At 42.5% G+C, this 25799-nt stretch overlaps 1 protein-coding gene across 1 annotated transcript in view; it reads right to left on the bottom strand.

Annotated features, from left to right (window-relative positions):
• The window catches only part of LOC139538739 (vang-like protein 1), a 58394-nt gene extending 38332 nt beyond the window's left edge, over positions 1-20062 (bottom strand). The window contains exon 1 of the mRNA XM_071341133.1: positions 19913-20062. The gene's annotated coding sequence lies outside the window, so the exon portion shown is untranslated. The remainder of the gene's footprint in view (positions 1-19912) is intronic.
• Between the last annotated feature and the right edge of the window lie 5737 nt (positions 20063-25799).

The raw sequence follows: 25799 nt of genomic DNA on the forward strand, positions 1-25799 counted from the left end.
CAAGAACCTGATGGTCACTATGACCGAGTGGAGATGGGAGAACCTTCCAGAAGGACAACCATCTCTGCAGCACTCCATCAATCAGGCCTTTATGGTAGAGTGGCCAGATGGAAGCTACTCCTCAGTAAAAGGCACATGACAGCCTGCTTGGAGTATGCCAAAAGGCACCTAAAGGACTCTCAGACCATGAGAAACAAGATCCTCTGGTCTGATGAAACCAAGATTTAACTCTTTGGTCTGAATGCCAAGCATCACGTCTGGAGGAAACCTGGCACCATCCCTATGGTGAAGCATGGTGGTGGCAGCATCATGCTGTGGGGGGAGGAGGGGGGGGGGGGGGGGTTCAGCGGCAGGGACTGGGAGACTAGTCAGGATCGAGGGAAAGATAAACAGAGCAAAGTACAGAGAGATCCTTGATGAAAACCTGCTAAGGGGCGCTCAGGACCTCAGACTGGGGTGAAGGTTCACCATTCCAACAGGACAAGTCTCTGAATGTCCTTAAGTGGCCCAGCCACAGCCCGGACTTGAACCTGATCAAACATCTCTGGAGAGACCTGAAAATAGCTGTGCAGCGACGCTCCCCATCCAACCTGACAGAGCTTGAGAGGATCTACAGAGAAGAATGGGAGAAACTCCCCAAATACAGGTATGCCAAGCTTGTAGAGCCATACCCAAGAAGACTCAAGCCTGTAATCGCTGCTTCAACAAAGTACTGAGTAAAGGGTCTGAATACTTATGTAAACGTGATATTTCAGTTTTGTTATTTTTTATACATTTAAAAAAAAAATCGAAATATGTTTTTGCTTTGTCATTATGAGGTATTGTGTGTAGATTGAAGAAAAAAACCAAATTTGATCAATTTTAGAATAATGGAGTACGGTAACAAAATGTTGGAAAATTCAAGGGGTCTGAATACTTTGAATGCACTGTACATCAGGTCGTCACATCATAGACTAGACAGATTGATCCTCTATGATGAGTCTTACACACTACACACACACACTCCATCCCTCTCACACAGACACAACCGTTCAAAAGTTTGGGGTCACTTCGAAATGTACTTGTTTTTTAAAGAAAAGATAATTTTTTGTCCATTAAAATATCAAATTGATCAGAAATGCAGTGTAGACATTGTTAATGTTGTAAATGACTATTGTAGCTGGAAACGGCAGATTTTTTATGGAATATCTACATAGGCATACAGACTATAGGCACTTTAGTATTGCCAGTGTAACAGTATAGCTTCTGTCCCTCTCCTCGCCCCTACCTGGGCTTGAACCAGGAACACATCGACAACAGCCACCCTCGAAGCATCCTTACCCATCGCTCCACAAAAGCCGCGGCCCTTGCAGAGCAAGGGGAACAACTACTCCAAGTCTCAGAGCGAGTGACGTCACCGATTGAAATGCTATTAGCGCGCACCCCGCTAACTAGCTAGCCATTTCACAACGGTTACACCAGCCTAATCTCGGGAGTTGATAGGCTTGAAGTCATAAACAGCTCAATGCTTGAAGCATTGCGAAGAGCTGCTGGCAAAACGCACAAAAGTGCTGTTTGAATGAATGCGTACGAGCCTGCTGCTGCCTACCATCGCTCAGTCAGACTGCTCTATCAAATATCAAATCATAGACAATTATAACACACAGAAATACGAGCCTTTGGTCATTAATATGGTCGAATCCAGAAACTATCATTTAGAAAACAAAACGTTTATTCTTTCAGTGAAATACGGAACCATTCCGTATTTTATCTAACGGGTGGCATCCCTAAGTCTAAATATTGCTGTTACATTGTACAACCTTCAATGTTATGTCATAATTATGTACAAATCTGGCAAATTAATTACGATCTTTGTTAGGAATAAATGGACTTCACACAGTTCGCAACGAGCCAGGCGGCCCAAACAGCTGCATATACCCTGACGGCTTGCACAGAACGCAAGAGAAGTGACACAATTTCCCTAATTATAAGAAATTCATGTTAGCAGGCAATATTAACTAAATATGCAGGTTTAAAAATATATACTTGTGTATTGATTTTAAAGAAAGGCATTGATATTTATGGATAGGTTTGGTGCAACGACAGTGCTAAATCATCACCCGTTTGGCGAAGTAGGCTGTGATTCGATGAGAAATTAACAGGCACCGCATCGATTATATGCAACGCAGGACACGCTAGATAAACTAGTAATATCATCAACCATGTGTAGTTAACTAGTGATTATGTGAAGATTGATTGTTTTTTATAAGTTTAATGCTAGCTAGCAACTTACCTTGGCTTCTTGCTGCCCTCGCATAACAGGTAGTCAGCCTGCCAGGCTCCTCGTGGAGTGCAATGTAAGGCAGGTGGTTAGAGTGTTGGACTAGTAACCGGAAGGTTGCAAAAACGAATCCCCGAGCTGACAAGGTAAAAATCTGTCGTTCTGCCGCTGAACAAGGCAGTTAACCCACCGTTCCTAGGCCGTCATTGAAAATAAGAATGTGTTCTTAACTGACTTGCCTAGTTAAATAAAGGTGTATAATATTTAAAAAAAAAGGCCATTCAGATTAATCGGTCGACCTCTAATACAGAGGTCTATTATCAGCAACCATCACTCCTTTGTTCCAATGGCACGTTGTGTTAGTTAATCCAAGTTTATCATTTTAAAACACGAATTGATCATTAGAAAACCCTTTTGCAATTATGTTAGCACAGCTGAAAATTGTTGTTCTGATTAAAGAAGCAATAAAACTGGCCTTCTTTAGACTAGTTAAGCATCTGGAGCATCAGCATTTGTGAGTTCGATTACAGACTCAAAATGGCCAGAAACAAAGAACTTTCTTCTGAAACTCATCCATCTATTCTTGTTCTGAGAAATGAAGGCTATTACATGCGAGAAGTTGCCAAGAAACTGAAGATCTCGTACAACGCTGTGTACAACTCATTCAAAAATAAGGACATTTCTAAGTGACCCCAAGCTTTTGAACGGTAGTGTACATATCACAAACACACAGACAGTGCATGAGAACATGGTTGCGGGCAGGATATAGAACGGTCAACAGGCTCAGCATACTGCAGACATACTGTAACTGTCTATGCATATGTGTTTGAGTGTGAGTCACTGAGCACGTCTTGCCCCTTCTTTCTCACTCCTCAAAACTGTAGGCAGCAGCCACTTACTATAACCCTCCAACCCCCTTCCCCCAGCTCGGGCGTGATTCATGCTCCAGACAGGGGTCTTTAGTCTTTACACCCCATCATGTGTGACTCTTCTTCTCTACTGGAACTATCTGTCCCCATGCAGCTGCCCCGACAACTCCCTGCCAATCACCTCCACTCGTCTCAGAATTATGCAAATATCACTATGCTTATAAATTATCTCCCTGACCAATTGTACACATTATCACCCAAATAGCACACTCAGCAAATTAGCATGCAAACCCACAGTGTTTATGGTGATTCCTCTATGTGTGGATATCTGTTCTCGGTTCCTTGAGTAACACAGTGAATATGATATCATGACTACTGTATGAGATGCAATGCCAAGCCCACTGTCCAGCTCAATAAATCATATTGAAGAATGAAGTGTTCCCCATGTTTTTATCATGTGGCTAGTGAGGAATGTAAGGACTCCAGATATATGATACAGTGAATGCAGCTGAAAGCATCTGCAGTATATGTCTGTAACCTACAAATAATGAGGGTTTCTACTTTCTAAATAAAAACACAAGCACACCAGAAATTCTCTGGGAAATGCATGAATGAGTCAAAAAGGTGAGGGACGACTCACACGCACACATAAACACCCCCTCTGGGGCTAACTTTAATCCAGTATCAAATTTTAACCCCGGTGTGAAGGAGAGAGAACACCCAGAATGGAAGTGTCTACTGTTGCCTTGGTAACAATGGAAGCATAAGGCTCCCTGTGGTTGCAATAATCATGATGTGCAATTGACATTAACATGCAGCATTCAATCCTGTCATACACCACATCATGGTTTCATAAATTGTTTGTTTATCCAAACGTTTGGTAATTGTAACAGACATAATGCTGGCTGTACAATTTAGCTAGCTAGCAAGCTAATCAAGCTAGCGATTCATGTTGGACATTTGCAGTTGAAACCAGAGTATGTGAGTGGAGCGTGCCCAATTTGACTGGAGCGCGGAGCGTCGGCCTTCTCGTCCACTCCAAATCAAGGTGACTTACAAAGATGAAGAGGAGCAAGAGAAGGAGTGCAGTGATGTAGTGTCCACAACTAAGGAATCATTGTGGAATCTGAAAAGACATCCCAAAAGCATGATGGTGTACTACGTGCACATGCTAACAGAAAGGAGCAAGGTGGGTAGCTAAATAAGCGTGTCATTGTAGCAAAGTATTTATAAACAGAAAATATGATCTCTTAAATTGTGTTAATTTTCGTTCTATTATTTATACAATAGGCTATCACTGATTTTGGCCCAATAGGCCTGACATATGACCTATTTCAAGGAGATTTCCGTTTTGATAGGGTTATTTAGTCCTACCTATAGAAAAAAAAAAACCTCTGCATCCCCGCCCAGCCTGGCAAAAGTGGCCCGGAGGATGTTTAGCATCCCCAGAAGCGCTGCAAGCTCGGAGAGGGTACTGAGGCACCATCACATGAGTCTGAACCCACAGAATCTGGCCAAATTCTAAAAGTGAATTTAAAAATGGCACTGTAGACTGAGTCTAATAAGGCATTTTTATTTAATTATAAGTAAGTCACAGCCTACAGTTGAAGTCAGAAGTTTACATACACTAACTTAGGTTGGAGTCATTAAAACAAATTGTTCAACCACTCCACAAATTTCTTGTTAACAAACTATAGTTTTGGCAAGTCGGTTAGGACATCTACTTTGTGCATGACACAAGTAATTTTCCCAACAATTGTGGATGTATTTCAAGGCCTACCTTCAAACTCAGTGCCTCTTTGCTTGACATCATGGGAAAATCAAAAGAAAACCGCCAAGACCTCAGAAAATATATTGTAGACCTCCACAAGTCTGGTTCATCCTTGGGAGCAATTTCCAAATGCCTGAAGGTACCACGTTCATCTGTACAAACAATAGTACGCAAGTATAAACACTATGGAACGACGCAGCCATCATACCGCTCAGGAAGGAGACGCGTTCTGTTTCCTAGAGATGAACGTACTTTGGTGCGAAAAGTGCAAATCAATCCCAGAACAACAGCAAAAGGACCTTGTGAAGATGCTGGAGGAAACAGGTACAAAAGTATATTTATCCACAGTAAAAACGAGTCCTATATCGACATAACCTGAAAGGCCGCTCAGCAAGGAAGAAGCCACTGCTCCAAAACCCCCATAAAAAAGCCAGACTACGGTTTGCAACTGCACAAAGATCGTATTTTTTGAGAAATGTCCTCTGGTCTGATGAAACAAAAATAGAACTGTTTGGCAATAATGACCATCATTATGTTTGGAGGAAAAAGGGGGATGCTTGCAAGCCGAAGAACACCATCCCAACCGTGAAGCACAGGGGTGGCAGCATCATGTTGTGGGGGTGCTTTGCTGTAGGAGGGACTGGTGCACTTCACATAATAGATGGCATCATGAGGTAGGAAAATTATGTGGATATATTGAAGCAACATCTCAAGACATCAGTCAGGAAGTTAAAGCTTGGTCACAAATGGGTCTTCCAAATGGACAATGACCCCAAGCATGCTTCCAAATTTGTGGCAAAATGGCTTAAGAACAACAAAGTCAAGGTATTGGAGTGGCAATCACAAAGCCCTAACCTCAATCCTATAGAAAATGTGTGGGCAGAACTGAAAAAGCATGTGTGAGCAAGAAGGCCTACAAACCTGACTCAGTTACACCCGCGCTGTCAGGAGGAATGGGCCAAAATTCACCCAACTTATTGTGGGAAGCTTGTGGAAGGCTACCCGAAACGTTTGACCCAAGTAAAACAATTTAAAGGCAATGCTACCAAATATTAATTGAGTGTATGTAAACTTCTGACCCACTGGGAATGTGATGAAATAAATCATTGTCGCTACTATTATTCTGACATTTCACATTCTTAAAATAAAGTGGTGATCCTAACTGACCTAAAACAGGGAATTTTTACTAGGATTAAATGTCAGGAATTGTGAAAAACTGAGTTTAAATGTATTTGGCTCAGGTGTATGTCAACTTCCGACGTCAAATGTATATGCGCAACTTATACCATAATGATTTAATACAACAAAATGCTGTTTAAATGCTGAGCGCTTAATGTTCCTGCCAGCCTAGTGTGTCACAATTTACAGTATTTATTTTTAGGCTATAGCCTTGAAATATTCAAATAATATAGCCTAAATAAATCATTTCCGTTCCATCTCTGGCCCCTGACCTATTTAGAGAGTGTTTATTTGCTGTTTAATACAACATGTAGTTTATTTGAAATGATGAGCGCTTCTTACAGTCACCTTTTCATGTTTTTTACTAAAATACTTTTCATTAAAATCATGTGGTTGAGTTTCAATACTTCAAAACCAAATGGTAGGTCCAGGTAGTCACAAAAATATGGGTGTTGGTTAAATGGTGATTTTAATGAATAACTAGCTAACCAACAACTGTAACTACGTATATGAGAGACAAGTACTCATTGTGCACCTTTATTTATGTATGGCCTCACGAGTGGCGCAGCTATCTAAGGCACTAATACAGACCCGGGTTCAATCTCAGGCTGTGTCACAGCCGGCCGTGCTCGGGAGACCCATGAGGCGGCACACTATCAGCCCAGCGTCGTCCGGGTTAGAGGAGTGTTTGGACGGCCGCGATTTCCTTGTCCCATCGCACTCTAGCGACTCCTTGTGTTGGGCCGGGCGCCTGCAAGCTGACTTCGGTTGCCAGTTTCCTCCGACACATTGGTGCGGCTAGCTTCCGGGTTAAGTGAGCAGGGTCAAGAAGCAGTGCGGTTTGGCCGGGTCCTGTTTCGGAGGATGCATGGCTCTCGACCTTCACCTCTCCTGAGTCCGTAGGGGAGTTGCAGCGATGGGACAAGACTAACTACCAATTGGATATCACAAAATTGGGGAGAAAAAGGAGTAAAAAGTACCAAGAAATATAAATAATAAACAAAAAATAAAACAAAAATATATACTTGATTTATGTATTAAATATATACGGTAGACTAAATATAGTTGTAGTTACAATCTTTAGTTGTGCACGTGTCAGTTTTATTGCCAAACAACCAATCCGTCTTTTCTACTCACTGATTGGACATTGCATACAGTCAGTTGCTTGAAATCGGGTTGAATTCCATCTTGTGCGATGAAATGCAACTAGGTTGCAGGCAAGTTTTTGGGGGTGACACGGAGCAACATAGATTGCGTCCAGATTGTCTCTCTGACAACGTCACACGAAGCAAAGAGAGAAAGAGCAGAGGAAGGCACATTGAGTGCAATGAATCATAGGCTTAAGAGTACCTTCTCATATTCATCATTCTCACATCATCCCCTTTGTCTCTCTCTCACACACACACCACAAATATGAGGCTTTAACCCCTGGAGTGCTGATGTCCCCACGTGTGTGTGTGCAGCGGTATGTGCGGCAGCCCTCTCCCTCGGAGCAGTCATCCGAGTTGCAAACATAGAGACATAGCCAACCAGGTCATGTGGAAAATCACAGCCTATGGGCAAGACAAACTATCAGTTACAAACCAACACATTAAACACTGAACATGAATACAGCCTACTGAAATAACAATGTGTGTGACTACTGCCGGGGGGAGGACTGGTCTAACTGGAGGTGTCATAAAACAAATTCACCCCACTACCCAACATAAAACACATTTTTACATGAATCAGGCAAACCCTCCCCCCTCATAGAAAAAAAAGATAACAACCACAAATAACAATAACTGTAGCAACCCTGTCTTTATAAATGTGGATCTTGACTTGACCACTTCAGCATGGTTTTGTGGCACAGTCGATGCCACACAGGGCTACAGGCCAGGAGGTTGAGGGTTCACCGACCACAACAGACTAGCTCACTCTCCCTGCCTGTCTCATTACCTCACAATCAGAGCCAGTTGCAGACGATGATCACCTAGGGGAATCACATTTTGATGTCATATTTATAATTATATAAAATATATGACATTATTTTCCCCTAACAGTTTTTGTGCCAATGCACCACAAACAACCAATAAGCAATGCATTACTGCATACCGATTACCGACTTCAAGCGCTTTCATCATGGTTTGAGTTTTCAACATCACAATCAAATAGAATATGTCAATCTCGACAAACAGAAAATACATCCACTCCCTACTCAGTATCAAAGGCTTGGCAATCTCCTGAATGTCATTAACCTTTTTGGTGTTTTGTAATAGATGTCTCTTTCCATTCATCGAATGGCCGTTGTGCAGTTTGTATGCTGGAATTACAGTGCCTTCAGAAAGTATTCATACCCCTTGACTTAATCGACATTTTGTTGTGTTAGAGACAGAATTCATCTACACACAATACCCCATAATTACAAAGTCAAAACATGTTTTTAGAAATGTTTGAAAATGTGTTGAAAATTAAATACAGATATCTATTACATAAGTATTCACACCCGACTCAATACTTTGTAGAAGCACCTTTGGCAGCGATTACAGCTGTCTTTCTGGGCAAGTCTCTAAGAGCATTCCACACCTGGATCATGCAACATTTTCCCATTAATCTTTTCCAAATTCTTTAAGCTCTCTCAAAGTGGTTGTTGATCATTCAGGGAATGCCACGTGTGTGCAAAGCTGTCATCAAGGCAAACTTTGAAGAATTTCTTTAACACTTTTTTGGTTACTACATGATTCCATATGTGTTATTTCATAGTTTTGATGTCTTCACTATTGTTCTACAATGTAGATAATCGTACAAATAAAGAAAAACCCTGGAATGAGTAGGTGTGTCCAAACTTTTGACTGGTACTGTATACTAAATAATATATGTGTGTGAAATTTGCTTTGATTTAGAATGGACCATTATCATGGGAAAAATACATATCATCTATGCACTTAAATAGCGAATGGAGGACGCGTTTCCCGTGGTTCATTTTCATGCCAGCCAAGTAAGCTATACTCCTGTTTTAAAGATAAACAATGTGATTAAGTTGTGACACCAACATTCCATGTTTTATTCTGTCAATTCAGCAAGTTAAATTACATTTGATTCATGAATCGTATCCACATAGAAAATAATGTGCCATTTTCTACTTAAGTGATAATGCCCGAGAAGCTGGGTGTTGTTTGTCGAGGGCAGGCAAACCGTGCCAGTATATCCTCCAAACACCGACTTCGAGGGCATTATCACTTTTATACAACGGGTTACCAACATATTCAAATAACGATTGACATGTTTTCATTAAAATCGTTATTTTGATTAATTTATTCATACTATTTCATCCTTCCACAAGATATTGTCCCGAAACAAATCTAGGGTTGCAACCAAAGCCGGCTGGTCGTTCGTTCTATTGGTTCGGTTGCCAGAGACGCGACCCAGTCATCCACTCTTTTTATTCTGTATTTATGGACGCGACCCAGTCGTTTGTTCTAAATGTTTCATTGCCATACTGGCTGGCAACGTTCTTATCCCCTGCTTGCTAGCTAGCCAACTACGGCTAACTTACAGTCACGTCAAACGGTGCAGATAGAACAACAACAGTAGCTGCATTTGTTTAAGTTGTTATCTAGTGACATTTATTTGGATACATCCATAACAATGAGCTAACGAGGCACGATTTTTCGCCTGGCATAGAAAATGTGCTCTCTAGTTAATAAGACACTGTTGTTCAGAGGAGCTAGCCAACAACACTGCGAACACAATAACTTCAAACTGAAGCTGGAAAGACTGCAAACTAGCTGCACTTCGTTTCGTTCAACCTTTTTTTCAATTGACATTTCTTTGTTATATCCATAAAAATGATGCCAGCTGATTCGTGATTTCGACTGCCTGAGATACGCTGCCATTGTCTCTCTAGTCCGGACTCCCGAACCCTACACGTTCATAACTAAGGGACAGTTTTAGATCGAATTTGAATATTGAAACAATGCTCCCGACAAATGTCGGAGAGGCAGACAGTATGGTTTATACAAATCTCCGCTGTTGAAAACTAAATGTTAGTCTAAAAGAAATGTGAGATAATGGCAGGACAAGGAAGTGAAACTGGGTCACTGGCGTGAAAGGCAAACACACTATGCATTGTGCCAATAGGGTTAACACACTTGGTAGGAATAGTATCATTACATTTTGGTAATCTAGCAGACGCAATTATCCAGAGCGATTTACAGGAACAATATTGGGGTTAACTTGCTCAAGGGCAAATCTATAGATTTTTCACCTAGTCGGCTCAGGGTTTCGAACCAGCGACTTTAGGTTACTGGCCCAACACTCTTAACTGCTAGGCTATCTGCCACCCTCATCCTGGCTCATATAGCGAGGATTATGACATTATAATGGTTTTGGAATTACAGTCACCAGGATTTGAGTCCCAGTCAGGGTACCTCGCTAACCTACTGTATTGGTGTCAGGTGTTGGAGATCACCATTGAAAACATGTGCCAGCCAAGTTTTAGTCACAGTACATTTGTGTTAGGCTAGCGGTGTTTCAGTAAGGTTTCTGTACTGCACATGTGATGGCAGAGCATGCAATACAAATGTGCCCCCAAGTGAAACAAATCATCATAATATCATTCTGCCAGGTAGGCCTACTTTGCAGTCAACATTTAATTGGGAAGGTTTATGAGGAAAAACTTTGAAAATGACTTGTTTCAGCATGCATCAAGGATTTTAGAGCCGATAGGCTTTATAATGTATATAAGTGTTTACTTCAGGTTGATTAATAGCATCTATTGAGTTGCAATGTCCCATAAATTAAATCCAAATCAACTTAAAGTACCTACAAAATGAGTTGTGCAGCAGAAGTAAATAATACATTTTTCCCTTTTACTGTTTGCGATTCACAAATGATTATTTTGATTCACTGCGATTTAACTAAACACCATCTACTACAATGGCGAATCATACCATTCAATTTGCCCAGTTTTTTTTATTTTTTTATTTTTTAAATAACTAGATGTTGGAACATTGCTGCGGGGACTTGCTTCCATTCAGCGACAAGAGCATTAGTGAGGTTGGGCACTGATGTTAGGTGATTAGGCTTGGCTCACAGTCGGCGTTCCAATTCATCCCAAAGGTGTTTGATGGGGTTGAGGTCAGGGCTTTATGCAGGCCAGTCAAGTTCTTCCACACCAATCTCGACAAACCATTTCTGTATGGACCTCTTTGTGCATGGGTGCATTGTCAGGCTGAAACAAGAAAGGGCCTTCCCCAAACTGTTGATTCTGTGCTTCTAACTTTGAGGCGTCTAGAATGTCATTGAGCTGCCCCGGAACTAAGGGGCCTAGCCCAAACCATGAGAAACAGCCCCAGACCATTATTCCTCCTCCACCAAACTTTACAGTTTGCACTATGCATTGGGGCAGGTAGCGTTCTCCTGGCATCCGCCAAACCTAGATTCGTCCGACGGACGTGATTCATCACTCCAGAGAACGCGCTTCCACTGCTCCAGAGTCCAATGGCGGAGAGCTTTACACCACTCCAGCCGACGCTTTGCATTGCGCATGATGATCTTAAGTTTGGAAACCCATTTCAGGAATTACAGTCACCAGGATTTGGTGGCAAATCTATAAATTATTCACCTAGTCGGCTCAGGGATTCGAGCTGAGAAAAAGAAAGAAATAGAAGACGAGATATGTGCGGTGGTGGCATTCTCACTGCGACGTCACCAATTCCACTTAGGTGGCCATTCATCCATATTGCTTTTGAGGTTGGCATTGACTGCTCCCTTTTCGCGCTGCCATTTTGAACAGAAATGCAATGGTTCATTTTATCAGTCTAAAACTTTGCACATGCACTGCTGGATTCTCGCGGCCAAATCTATATTGCACCTAGGCTGGAATAATACAGTATGGCCTTTCTCTTGCATTTCTAAGATGATGGTACAAAAAAAATACAACAGTGTTTTTTTTCTTTGTATTATCTTTTACCAGATCTAATGTGTTTTATTATCCTACATTCCTACAAGCTTCGAAGTGTTTCCTTTCAAATGGTACTTAGAATATGCATATCCTTGCTTCAGGGCCTGAGCTACAAGCAGTTAGATTTGGGTATGTCATTTTAGGCAAAATTTGAAAAAAAGGTGCCGATCCTTAAGAGAAGTCAAAGAAAAAAATGGCACTCATGAGAGAGACATATACAGTGTAAAAGGTCAGTTAGGTCTAGGACTGTGGCGGTCATGACATGTTGTCAGCCAGTGATTGACAGTTATTTGCTTGACAGTCTCACGGTAACTGACCGTTAATTATCATAAACACATTTAGCATCTCCTAGCTTCCAAACATAGCCTACAAGCCACAGATGCAGACTTTTGGATTTATTAGACTTTTTTTAAATGTAGATGTTCCATCATTATGTATTTTAGACAGGTCTAAAGAAACATGATATAAAGAAAATATAGTCTATTTCAGAAGAACAGAATAGCATACTCCTTGTCCTTATGTTAGGCCCTGATCTGGCTATACCATATGGCTGTGGGCTACATTAGTTCATTTAGCAGACAAGATTTTCTTAGAATTCCGTGGCATTATATTTTAGTATGAAGAATACAATAATTATTGAACATAACTGAATAAAATAGAATGTTTTCTCCAAAAGATTTGAGGGAGTGCACACATGCAACTACTCTGTGTTGAGCCGTTAACAAAGAAACAGGTCTTCCTATTCCTAATATAATAATTATAATTCCCTCTCTCAGCTGTGTGCTCCGAAGCACCTCTCACTCACATGGCTCAATTCTTATTAGCCAGTGCCCGTCACGTGATCGAGGCTTTCTCACAGGATACAATTTTTCATTCGATTTTGGAATACATTTGCATTGATGTCAGAGTGACAAGAGTGCTGAGTACCAGGCAGTTAAGCAAGTTTGGTAGGCTACTAATGACCATCAGCAGCATCAGAGCTTGGAGAAGTCTAATTACCGTGACTAAACGGTCATGTGGAATTTGACTGCCGTCACAACTTGTGACCGCCGGAGTGGCGGTATTACAGTCACCGTAACAGCCATAGTTAGGTCATTCTTTAACCTTTTTCCTACAGATCACTCTCATCTTATGTCATCAGTTACAAGGCCAGGGAATGATGTGATATATGTGTGCGTGTCTGTGTGGACTTAAAAATGGGTTCGTATGTCATTTGGCCCATAGACAGGGTAGAGGAGAAAGGAGTGTGATCAGAGATGCCAACACATTCAGCTGTATGCAGCCTGCCAGCATGGCATCAGCTTGTGTGGCACACATTAACCTAGCCTGCATGGATCACTGGTTACCATGGCATCCACACTGTGCCCTCCCTCCCCCACCACTATTAGCCCCCCCCCCTCCGAATGCCCTGCCCTGATGGTGGCAAAGTGCCAGGCATTTAGCGTGTGTTTGTTTGTATAGCAGTCAAACATATGCCCACCACCCCATCCTAAACACAAACATATGTAATGTATTCACATGTACAACAAACAAGGTAGATGAAAGAAGACAAACACAAAAACACACTTTGTAATAAACAACAAATAACACACAAACTCCAAGGTAGATATAGGAACACAGGAAGACATACACATACATGCAAGCACGTGATGAGGTTTAAGTCTGTTGGAAATTAAGTAAATGGTGACAGAGAATCTTTGCAGGGCTATTTATAGAGAAAGCAATCTGGCCATGGACTATAGATAAGCCTATAACAGCTGTTGACTAACAATACTGCAGTGTACAAACACACACACACAGGGGGGGGCCTTTGGGCAGTGTGGGGACCGAGAAAGAGTTCACACCATGAAGCCAGACATGTCTGACAGTGTGGGTTAACAGTGAGAGTCAAATAAAGCCAGAAGCATAGAATATAACCTTAAAACATATACAGCTCAGGATACATATGGTTAAATGTAATGCATGTAAACTCAGCAAAAAAAGAAAACGTCCTCTCACTGTCATCTGCGTTTATTTTCAGCAAACTTAACATGTGTAAACATTTGTATGAACAAAAGATTCAACAACTGAGACAAACTGAACAGGTTCCACAGACATGTGACTAACAGAAATGGAATAATGTGTCCCTGAACAAAGGGGGCGGGTCAAAATCAAAAGTTACAGTCAGTATCTGGTGTGGCCACCAGCTGCATTAAGTACTGCAGTGCATTTCCTCCTCATGGACTACACCAGATTTGCCAGTTCTTGCTGTGAGATGTTACCCCACTCTTCCACCAAGGCACCTGCAAGTTCCCAGATATTTCTGGGGGGAATGGCCCTAGCCCTCACCCTCCAATCCAACAGGTCCCAGACGTGCTCAATGGGATTGAGATCCGTGCTCATCGCTGGCCATGGCAGAACACTGACATTCCTGTCTTGCAGGAAATCACGGACAGAACGAGCAGTATAGCTGGTGGCATTGTCATGCTGGAGGGTCATGTCAGGATGAGCCTGCAGGAAGGGTACCACATGAGGGAGGAGGATGTCTTCCCTGTAACGCACAGTGTTGAGATTGCCTGCAACGACAACAAGCTCAGTCCGATGATGCTGTGACACACCGCCCCAGACCATGATGGACTGTCCACATCCAAATCGATCCCGCTCCAGAGTACAGTCCTCTGTGTAACGCTCATTCCTTCGATGATAAATGTGAATCCGATCATCACACCTGGTGAGACAAAACCGCGACTCGTCAGGGAAGAGCACTTTTTGCCAGTCCTGTCTGGTCCAGTGACGGTGGGTTTGTGCCCATAGGCGACGTTGTTGCCGGTGATGTCTGGTGAGGACCTGCCTTACAACAGGTCTACAAGCCCTCAGTCCAGCCTCTCTCAGCCTATTGCGGACAGTCTGAGCACTGATGGAGGGATTGTGCGTTCCTGGTTTAACTCGGGCAGTTGTTGTTGTCATCCTGTACCTGTCCCGCAGGTGTGATGTTCGGATGTACCGATCCTGTGCAGGTGTTGTTACACGTGGTCTGCCACTGCGAGGACGACCAGCTGTCTGTCCTGTTTCCATGTAGTGCTGTCTTAGGCGTCTCACAGTACGGACATTAAAATGTATTGCCCTGGCCACATCTGCAGTCCTCATGCGTCCTTGCAGCATGTCTAAGGCACGTTCACGCAGATGAGCAGGGACCCTGGGAATTTTCTGTTTGTGTTTTTCAGAGTCAGTAGAAAGGCCTCTTTTAGTGTCCTAAGTTTTCATAACTGTGACCTTAATTGCCTACCGTCTGTAAGCTGTTAGTGTCTTAACGACCGTTCCATAGGTGCATGTTCATTAATTGTTTATGGTTCATTGAACAAACATGGGAAACAGTGTTAAAACCCTTTACAATGAATAGCTGTGACGTTATTTGGATTTTTACAAATGATCTTTGAACGACAGGGTCCTGAAAAAGGGACAATTCTTTTTTTGCTGAATTTGTGTGTGTGTGTGTGTGTGTGTGTGTGCGCGTGTACTAGTGTTAATCCAGTAAGTCTTTTCATTGAGCTGGTTAAGATACCATACTACATGATGACTCATGAATCATCATACCGGTGTGTTCAAGAACAAACAAAAAAACTGCATTCACTTTAGATATCATCCAAGGTCAGAAAGCGGGAGGGAGAAAGAACATTTGTGACTAAGACATATAGCCTACAAACACACACAGGTCCTACACATACAGTTGAAGTCGGAAGTTTACATACACCTCAGCCAAATACATTTAGACTCAGTTTTTCACAATTCCTTACATTTAATCCTAGGAAAAATCCCCTCTCCTCTCTTAGGTCAGTTAGGATCACCACTTCATTTTAAGAATGTAAAATGTCAGAATAATAGTAGAGACAATGATTTATTTCAGCTTTTATTTCTTTCATCACATTCCCAGTGGGTCAGAAGTTTACATACACTCAATTAGTATTTGGTAGCATTGCCCATAAATTGTTTAACTTGGGTCAAACGTTTTGGGTAGCTACCCACAATAAGTTGGGTGAATTTTGGCCCATTCCTCTTGATAGAGCTGGTGTAACTGAGTCAGGTTTGTAGGCCTCCTTCCTCGCACACGCTTTTTCAGTTCTGCTCACAAATTCTCTATAGGATTGAGGTCAGGGCTTTGTGATGGCCACTCCAAAACGACTTTGTTGTCCTTAAGCCATTTTGCCACAACTTTGGAAGTATGCCTTGGGTCATTGTCCATTTGGAAGACCCATTTGAGATGTTGCTTCAATATATCCACATAATTTTCCTTCCTCATAATGCCATATATTTTGTGAAGTGCACCAGGCCCTCCTGCAGCAAAGCACCCCCACAACATGATGCTGCCACCCCTGTGCTTCACGGTTGGGATGGTGTTCTTCGGCTTGCAAGCCTCCCCCTTTCTCCTCCAAACATAATGATGGTCATTATGGCCAAACAGTTCTATTTTTGTTTCATCAGACCAGAGGACATTTCTCAAAAAAGTACAATCTTTGTCCCCATGTGCAGTTGCAAACTGTAGTCTATGTTTTTTTTAATGATGGTTTTGGAGCAGTGGCTTCTTCCTTGCTGAGCGGCCTTTCAGGTTATGTCGATATAGGACGCGTTTTACTGTGGATATAGATACTTTTGTGCCTGTTTCCTCAGGCATCTTCACAAGGTCCTTTGCTGTTGTTCTGGGATTGAAGCGCACTTTTCACACCAAAGTACGTTCATCTCTAGGAGACAGAACGTGTCTCCTTCCTGAGCGGTATGATGGCTGCGTGGTCCCATGGTGTTTATACTCGCGTACTATTGTTTGTACAGATGAACGTGGTACCTTCAGGAGTTTGGAAATTACTCAGAAGGATAAACCAGACTTGTGGAGGTCTACAATTTTTTTTCCTGAGTTCTTGGCTGATTACTTTTGATTTACCCATGATGTCAAGCAAAGAGGCACTGAGTTTGAAGGTAGGCCTTGATATACATCCACAGGTACACCTCCAATTGACTCAAATGATGTCAATTAGCCTATCAGAAGCTTCTAAAGCCATGACATCATTTTCTGGATTTTCCAAGCTGTTGAAAGGCATATTCAACTTAATGTATGTAAACTTCTGACCCAGTGGAATTGTGATACAGTTCATTATAAGTGAAATAATATGTCTGTAAACAATGGTTGGAAAAATGACATGTGTCATGCACAAAGTAGATGTCCTAACCGACTTGCCAAAACTATAGTTTGTTAACAATAAATTTGTGGAGTGGTTGAAAAACGAGTTTTAAATGACTCCAACCTAAGTGTATGTAAACTTCTGACTTCAACTGTACACACACACAAGAGAAGAGAGAATTGATAATGGTCAAAAACACCCAGAACCTCAAATGTAAAGAGAGAGAAGCAAGCCGACACACTTTTCTGGTACGCAATCCAACCTCCGTGGTTCCAAACCCCTTCATGAGAAATGAAATAGTCACCCAAGTACAGTGCATCATGACTCAGGATGAGAGAAGGAAGGCTTGTGAGGCTTGAGAACTAACACTTGTCTGATTGAATGGCTGACTGGATGTTTCTTAACAGGTAACAGGCTCAGGACATGCCTTTTGCTCAACGCCGTTCTGCCGTAGAGTACGGCAGTTAACCCCCACAACAACTGCTCCCCGGGTGACGATGACGTCGATTAATGCAGCCCCACGCACCCATCTGATTCAGAGGGGTTGGGTTAAATGCAGAAGACACATTTTTGTTAAATGACTAGGTACCCCCCTTCCCTTCTCTTTCCCCAACTGGTGTAGACTTTACCGTGAAACGCATGCTTAATTTAAAAAAAAATATATATATATAGTAACAGTTAAAACATTTCAAATACACAAGAATGTAGCTATATCCAGGGAGTACCAGTATTAGATCAATGTGCAGAGGTATGAAGTATTTGAGGTAGATATGTACATGAAGGCAGGGTAAAGTGACTAGGCATCAGGATAGATAATAATAAAAGTAAAATAAAGTACAGAGTAGGAGCAGCAAATGATGAGTGTAAAAGTGTATGGGTGAGTGTGTATGTGTGTGTGTGTGTGTGTGTGTGTGTGTTTGTAAAGTGTATGAATGTATGTTTGTGTTGTGTCGGTATGCGTGTGTGTGTTGTCTGTATGGGTTTTGTGTGGGAGTGTTAATGTAGTGTGTGAGTGTGCATATGGTGTGTATATATAGTCTAGTGAGTGTTCTTAGGGTCAGTGCATATAGTTTAGGTACCATTAATTGACTATTTAGCAATCTGGCTATTTAGCAGTATTATGGCTTGGGAGTAGAAGCTGTCTCGGAGCCTGGTTGTCTGAGAGTGGATGCTCCGGTACCATTTGCCGGACAGTAGCAGAGAGAACAGTCTATGGCTTGGGTGACTGGAATCTTTGGCAATTTTCAAATCAAATCGTGCCTTCCTCTGACACCGCCTGATATAGAGATTCTGGCTGGCAGGGAGCTCGGCCCCAGTTATGCCTCCCAAAAGAACACACAGTGTAGTAGGCTACCTCATCCATTATGAGTGCATGGCAGGTGACAGGCAGCCACAAACTCTCCTGCATTGCCAGTGGGCAACAAGGGTCTAGAAAAATATATGGGCAAGATAAGGTCTCCAGCAACCTTATTCAATAAACTCAATAATGATACAAACACCTTGCGTGTTTATCACAGTGAGAATAATGATAGGAAAGGGCAGGTCCCTTCCAGTGGAGGCTGCTGCGGGCAGGAAGGTTCATAATAATGGCTTGAATGGCGTTTAAGGAACGGTATCAAACACGTGGTCATGTGTTTGATACCATTCCATTCCAGCCATAATACTCCGTTTCAGCCATTATTATGAACCGATCTCTCAACAGCAGCCTCCACTGGTCCCTTCAGTATGCAGCATGGCTATACAGGATGGATAAGCATTAGCCAACAACAGTGTAAACCGTGATCATCAACTAGATTCAGCCCTTGGAACGATTTTTCTTGAGCATCAGGGGGCCGGAACATAAAATAATTTGTAGATTGCAAATTGACCGCAAGAAGCCCAACCATGTGTGGTATTTGACTAAAACCTAATCATTTTCCAACCTTGCTTACGTTTGAATACGATCACGTCTCTCTATTATGCGTGGGAATACTTGATTTGATACAGATTTCCCAAATGTAAATCACTTGGAGCTGCTTTCATGGTGTTTTTAGTATTTTATGTCCAACAATAAAAATATAACAACAATTGTTCCTCAGACAACTGGGGGGCTAAATAAAACCACGGGCCGCCAGTTGGGGAACCCTGGTGTAAATAGACCTCCTTCAAAAGGGACTATAGCAGGCTCTTCCAGCTGTACAATAGTACTACCACCACCAATAGTCAGTAGTGATGAACGGTAAATCTAACTCAATGAACCCGCATCCGATCGATCCACCCACGAGTTCAAATAAAATAGACGACTCTTTAGATATAATGACCACGGTTAACGACCCAAGAAAGCCGAATATCTGTTACACCGGGTAGGCTACAGTTTCAGACAGTCACATGCACCGTCTCTGGTTTCGAGTGTTTCAAAAATTACATGCCAGCCCCCATGTCACCGAGGAGTCGGCGAATTTCAAAGGTTACACAGTTAGGCCTACATTGTGACAAATAACTGCATGCATGAATGTACGGCGTTACATTGTAGCATGTTACATGAAAAGCAACCATTTATCATAGCAGTGAGAAATATCAACCGCGTCAATGTAAAGTGTACTCAACTCGCAGCAGCGGCACTGAACTTCCCTCTGATCCGGGTTTCGTGCTTCAAGCTCCCGTTGTTGAGCCACCGAATACCGCTGAATTCCGATGCAAAGCATAAATTAATTGGCTACATGCCATCTACAATGCGCATATGCATCGCTAATAACTCACCTTTTATTGTTGGCGACATTCCTTCACTTGCGTTTTGGCGTGAAATACAACCTGCTATGCTTACAGCTGGGCACACCTAGGCTGCAAATCCAACTGATCCAGAGGCGGTGTTGCTGCTTCTCCAGCAGATAGCTAGCAGATCCGACCCGCTTGCTTACAGCTACACTAGGGTCCAAAGGGCTTCCATTCAGCTGCACTAAGGTCCAACAGGCTTCCTGTTTAGATCAAGGCAGAGCTGGAGTGAGTAACTGCTCGGGAAACGTACCTCAATCAAGGTATGAGAAATGTGTTGTACTCCGAATTGTTCCATTATCCAAACTGAGAAGTTTGAACTACTGCTAGTGTTTCAGTTAATTTAATTTGTATTTATTTAACCTTTATTTAACTAGGCAAGTCAGTTAAGAACACATTTTTATTTACAATGATGGCCTACCAAAAGGCAAAAGACCTCCTGCGGGGCTGGGATTAAAAATAAAAAAAAATATATATATAGAGACAACACTACATAAAGAGACCTAAGACAACAACATAGCAAGGCAGCAGCATATAACAACAACATGGTAGCAGCACAAAACATGGTACAAACATTATTGGGCACAGACAACAGCACAAAGGTCAGGAAGTTAGAGACAACAATACATCACGCAAAGCAGCCACAACTGTCAGTAACAGTGTCCATGATTGAGTCTTTGAATGAAGAGATAAAGATAAAACTGTCCAGTTTGAGTGTTTGTTGCAGCTCGTTCCAGTCGCTAGCTGCAGAGAACTGAAAAGACGAGCGACACAGGGATGTGTGTGCTTTGGGGACCTTTAACAGAATGTGACTGACAGAACGGGTGTTGTATGTGGAGGATGAGGGCTGCAGTAGATATCTCAGATAGGGGGGGGTGAGTGTTTTATAAATAAGCATAAACCAGTGCGTCTTGCAGCGGGTGTACAGAGATGACCAGTTTACAGAGGAGTATAGAGTGCAGTGATGTGTCCGATAAGGAGCATTGCTGGCAAATCTGATGGCCGAATGGTGAAGAACATCTAGCCGCTCCAGTGCACCCTTACCTGCTGATCTATAAATGATGTCTCCATAATCTAGCATGGGTAGGATGTAAACTGCAGTTTTCATCCTTATCAGAGAGGAGGAGGCAAAGTGAGAGGGATAACTGGGACCAAAGTCTGTCTTCTCCAGCAGTGGTGTTTTTTTGTTTTTTTTGATCACCAAGTGAATAGTTTTTGTATTGAGGTTAATGAGAGTTGAATTTGTTTAACAAAAAATGTAATTGCTTATTTACTACTTGTGGCTTATTTGATCAAATCTTAGTTTTGTAATGATTAGGTTGTTACGACTGTACTGATATAAATAGGACATGTGACATCCCGGTAAAACACTTTATATCGGAGTTGTGCCTGTCATCACTAATTGCCACAAACCCAGCCCATTTCTACAACTTATCGTCTTAATTTTATTTTAAACTTAACCTTAACCACACTGCTAACCTTATGCCTAACCCTAACCTTCAATTAAAACCAATAACCAAATGTTTGTTTTCATTAATTTTTACGATTTAGCCAATTTTGACTTTGTGCTTGTGGAAACCGTTGGGCCTGTTATTCACACCTCTCATTGGCAAGAATGGTCCCACCTGATCTTGCCTTCTCCCGACTGCCTTCCATTTTTGAAGACATTTATTTTCATTGTTAGAGCGGCCACTAGAGTATCTATTCAATATATTGGACAATCTGTGTCCTTAAGCCAGGTAGCGTTTTAGAATGGCAGCGTCAGCCAATCAGCTCCTTTGTTGTTCAACGCGACGTGGACGTGCCATTCCATAATGGCTGCTGTGGCTACTGCTAGCAACGGCCACACCTTGGCAATGTTCCTTGGGTGGTAAAAAGCTATTTTGGTCACATTCCAAATGTGGGATTCTAAATTGAATTCAGAATCTAAAATGACACCTAGGTTTTTTACCTAGTGTTTTATCATTATTGCCCGTGAATTAAAATGCGCAACAAGATTCTTTTTCTGTGCTTTGGCTCTAACAATAACTACCTCGGTCTTGTCTTGATTTAGCTGGAGGAAGTTGTGAGTCATGCAAGTATTTAAATCAATAACACAGTCTAATAATTTATCCGTGGAGCTAAAATCCTCTGGTGACACAGAAATGTAAAGTTGTGTATCGTCTGCTGTGCTTTCTGATAACGCTGCCAAGGGGTAACATAAAAACTGAACAGTACCGGACTCAAAATCGAACCTTGTGGAACGCCACACGTGATATGTATTTTCTCTGAGTTAAGTTCACCAAGAGTGACAAAAAACTCTTGACCGGTTAAATAGGTCCTAAACCAATTTAGATCTGGACCGGAGAGGCCAACCCACCTCTCCAGTCTGTTCAAAAGGACATCATGGTCAACAGTGTCGAATGTAGCACTTAAATCCAAGAGTACAAGGACAGAGAGCTGTTTGGCATCTGTGTTGGCTCTAAGATCATTTATCACTTTAACTAAGGCTGTCATTTAGTTGTTTGAAAAACAATTTCTCCAGAATTTGACTTAAGAATGGAAAGTGGGAGATTGGCCGAAAATTGCTAAGAGCTGAATAATCTAGAATACTTTTCTTCAGAAGGGGTTTCACCATAGCAGTTTTTAGTGCAGTGGGGAAAGTTAATCAATCAATCAATCAAATGTATTTATAAAGCCCTTTTTACATCAGCCGATGTCACAAAGTGCTGTACAGAAACCCAGCCTAAAACCCCCAACAGCAAGCAATGCAGGTGTAGAAGCACGGTGGCTAGGAAAACCTCCCTAGAAAGGCTAGAACCTAGGAAGAAACCTAGAGAGGAACCAGGCTCTGAGGGGTGGTCCTCTTCTGGCTGTGCCGGGTGGAGATTATAAGAGAACATGGCCAAGATGTTCAAACGTTCATAGATGACCAGCAGGGTCAGATAATAATAATCACAGTGGTTGTAGAGGGTGCAACAGGTCAGAACCTCAGGAGTAAATGTCAGTTGGCTTTTCATAGCCGATCATTCATAGTTAGAAACAGCAGGTGCAGTAGAGAGAGAGTCCAAAACAGCAGTTCCGGGACAAGGTAGCATGTCCAGTGAACAGGTCAGGGTTCCATAGCCACAGGCAGAACAGTTGCAACTGGAGCAGCAGCATGACCAGGTGGACTGGGGACAGCAAGGAGTCATCAGGCCAGGTAATCCTGAGGCATGGTCCCAGGGCTTAGGTCCTCCGAGAGAAGAGAGAAATAGAGAAATAGAGAAAAGGAGATGGAGAATTAGAGGGAACATACTTAAATTCACACAGGACACCGGATAAGACAGGAGGAATACTTCAGATATAACAGACTGACACTAGCCCCCCGACACATAAACTATTGCAGCATAAATACTGGAGGCTGAGACAGGAGGGGTCGGGAGACACTGTGGCCCTGTGCCTGTGAACAGGGAGTGATTAACAATAGCTTGCACTTCTTCAGATCTGCAATTAAAAACTGTTTTGAAGGAGGTGGTGAGTATAGGATGGAGAAGGAAGGTAGAACGCTTAATTTGTGATATCACATTCCTGAGCATGGCTGTGCCAACCAGGGAAAATAAATCCATAATGCCTTTATGTGTTAGGCTATCATCAAACTTCTCATCAGGTCTTGCTTGACTGAGCCTAATGTTTATTATCTTATCTCTGAAATTTACTGCAAACTCATCACATTTAGATGTGGATGAAAATTCACATTTAGGATTTATCAGGCCATCAATGGCTGAGAAGAGCACTCTCGAATGATTCTTATTATTAGTGATCAAGTTAGAAAAATGAGCCCATCTGGCATTTCTAATTGCCTTATATATGCCAAGTTGCTCTCTCAGAATATCATAATGGACCTGCAAATTTGACTTTCTACACTTCCGTTCTCCCTTTCTGGAATTTCTCTTGAATTGATTCATTTCCTCACTCATCCAAGGGGCTCTCTGTTTGGATGTGTCTTTTTTCAACCTTACTGGAGCTATGGTATCAATGGTTGACCTTAATTTGCTATTAAAGTTATCAACTAAATCATCACAAGAGGAAGACAGAATAGGTGAATGAGTATTGTTCATACACTCAATGCAATCTGTAGCAACTTCAGAGGTAAGATAGCATTTCTTAATAATGTGTTCAGTATTACCCTGTGCTGTGGGCTACAAGCTAGTAAAAAACACACAGTGGTGATCAGATAAAGCAACATCAACAATAGAGGATATGTCAATAGAAAGTCCCTTGGTAATAACCAGGTCCAGATTATGGCTGCGGTTATGGGTGGGCCCAGTAACATGTTGGATAAAGTCCATAGAGCTCAAAAGATTCATAAATTGAATGACCTTGGAGTAAGTCTCTTTGTCAACATGAATATTAAAATCGCCCAACACAATGATTTTATCATAGTTCTCAAGGATAGTAGTGTAACGTTTGTCGTTAAGGGTAGACCAAGGCGCAGCGTGATTTGGGTTCATCATACTTTATTGTAAATGTGAACCAGCGGAACCCCCCCCCCCCCCCCAACAACGAACGAAAAGCTTCGTCGTGCAAAATACATGCAACCAAACAAAGACAAGATCCCACAACTGAAGGTGGGAAAAAGGGCTGCCTAAGTATGATCCCCAATCAGAGACAACGATAGATTGGGAACCATACTAGGCCAACAAAGAAAAAGAAAACATAGATATACAAAAACTAGAGTACCCACCCTAGTCACACCCTGACCTAACCAAAATATAGAGAATAAACAGGGATCTCTAAGGTCAGGGTGTGACAAGTAGACAATAGTTCTGAGAAATCAGTAAAGAAAGTGGGGCAGTGCTTTGGTGGCCTATACAAGGTTATGGCCAGCACTGATGGCTGACATTTAAACAGTATAGCATGATACTCAAAAGACCCAAAGTTGCTTCAATAAGAGCGATACTACAGTCTGAAGACAGCCATGTTTCAGTGAGAAACATGCAATCAACTTTGAGCTCAGTAATGAGATCATTCACAAGAAAGGTTTTATTCGTGATTGTTCTAACATTTAAAAGTGCCATATTCAATGAGTGTGGGCCACTCTGCCCATGGAGCATCTGCCTCGTGGTAACCAATGGAATAACAACCAAATGATTACCGTTACAACCATGTTTTCAGACAGTCTCCAATCTATCAGAATGGTAGGAGATTACAGTTTGTGTAAACTCACTAGAAGGCAGAGTAAAAGGAACATACATACTCACAATAACCACAGTGCCACTTCTACAGGAGTTTAAATGGTTTCCAATTCCTCTGTTGCTTATTCTGACAGGGAGGACTGGAGCACTACCAGACCCTGTCCTGCAGTCTGACAGGGAGGACTGGAGCACTACCAGACCCTGTCCCTCAGTCTGACAGGGAGGACTGGAGCACTACCAGACCCTGTCCCACAGTCTGACAGGGAGGACTGGAGCACTACCAGACCCTGTCCCTCAGTCTGACAGGGAGGACTGGAGCACTACCAGACCCTGTCCCTCAGTCTGACAAGGAGGACTGGAGCACTACCAGACCCTGTCCCTCAGTCTGACAAGGAGGACTGGAGCACTACCAGACCCTGTCCCACAGTCTGACAGGGAGGACTGGAGCACTACCAGACCCTGTCCCACAGTCTGACAGGGAGGACTGGAGCACTACCAGACCCTGTCCCTCAGTCTGACAAGGAGTACTGGAGCACTACCAGACCCTGTCCCACAGTCTGTCAGGGAGGACTGGAGCACTACCAGACCCTGTCCCACAGTCTGACAGGGAGGACTGGAGCACTACAAGACCATGTCCCGCAGTCTGACAGGGAGGACTGGAGCACTACCAGACCCTGTCCCTCAGTCTGACAAGGAGGACTGGAGCACTACAAGACCCT

Source organism: Salvelinus alpinus, chromosome 14 (assembly GCF_045679555.1).
Source record: "Salvelinus alpinus chromosome 14, SLU_Salpinus.1, whole genome shotgun sequence".
NCBI lineage: Eukaryota > Metazoa > Chordata > Actinopteri > Salmoniformes > Salmonidae > Salvelinus > Salvelinus alpinus.